The 752-nt window shown below is 42.8% G+C and overlaps 1 non-coding gene across 1 annotated transcript; it reads right to left on the reverse strand.

The window, feature by feature from the left end:
* Positions 1-357: 357 nt before the first annotated feature.
* Positions 358-449, reverse strand: trnar-ucu (transfer RNA arginine (anticodon UCU)). Its single transcript is given in 2 exon segments — positions 358-393; positions 413-449. It is a non-coding gene; the product is annotated as a tRNA-Arg (tRNA).
* Between the last annotated feature and the right edge of the window lie 303 nt (positions 450-752).

A 752-nucleotide genomic window follows, 5' to 3' on the forward strand; every position in this document is an offset into this window, starting at 1 on the left:
ATTTCGTGGTGTTTAATTCATATTGTTATTATTACGATTGTTTAAAAATCTGGACCAGAAATGGCACAGACACAAAGGAGCCCATTGTTAATACTGATCTCGCCCCGCTCCATGATTCAATATCATCATGGCTGACACAACAATTTTGTGTCTTTTTCCAGCCTATCCGCATCATCGTGTTGCATACTGACTAACAGATCTTTATTGATCTCTATCATAAATAGACATCGAAAATTTAAACTTGTGAGAGGAAAATGTTCCGTTTCGAGACAGTTGGGTTTCTGCACGAATACTGTTGGCTTTGCAGATGAGCAGCCGCGTCTGCTCTGGCCACCTTCCAAACCATGAACTAGAATTCGACTCGGATGGGACTCGAACCCACAACCTTTGAATTACAATCTGAGCAGGGACATAGAAGTCCAACGCGCTATCCATTGCGCCACAGAGCCACGCCTATAATTCGCTTTGAACACACAAATTTGTCTTTGAACCATTGCGTTCAGGACACCCATCTCGCATCTGTCTGCCCTGGTCACACTTATCCAGTACCTATTCCTTACCCACGTGTGCTCTGGCTCTTCAAGTGTTCGTCTGCAGACTGCTGGAATGTTCTCATGACACGTAGCTTTACCACATGCTCAGATAATGATTTCCAGATAAGCAACATTCTACTGGTGAAAGCATTCTCGCAAATTCTCCTCAAAACATCTTGTCTCCTGTATTTCATTTATGTCACTCTATTCCTTCCAAAT

The sequence above is a fragment of the Hemiscyllium ocellatum genome, unplaced genomic scaffold (assembly GCF_020745735.1).
Source record: "Hemiscyllium ocellatum isolate sHemOce1 unplaced genomic scaffold, sHemOce1.pat.X.cur. scaffold_608_pat_ctg1, whole genome shotgun sequence".
NCBI lineage: Eukaryota > Metazoa > Chordata > Chondrichthyes > Orectolobiformes > Hemiscylliidae > Hemiscyllium > Hemiscyllium ocellatum.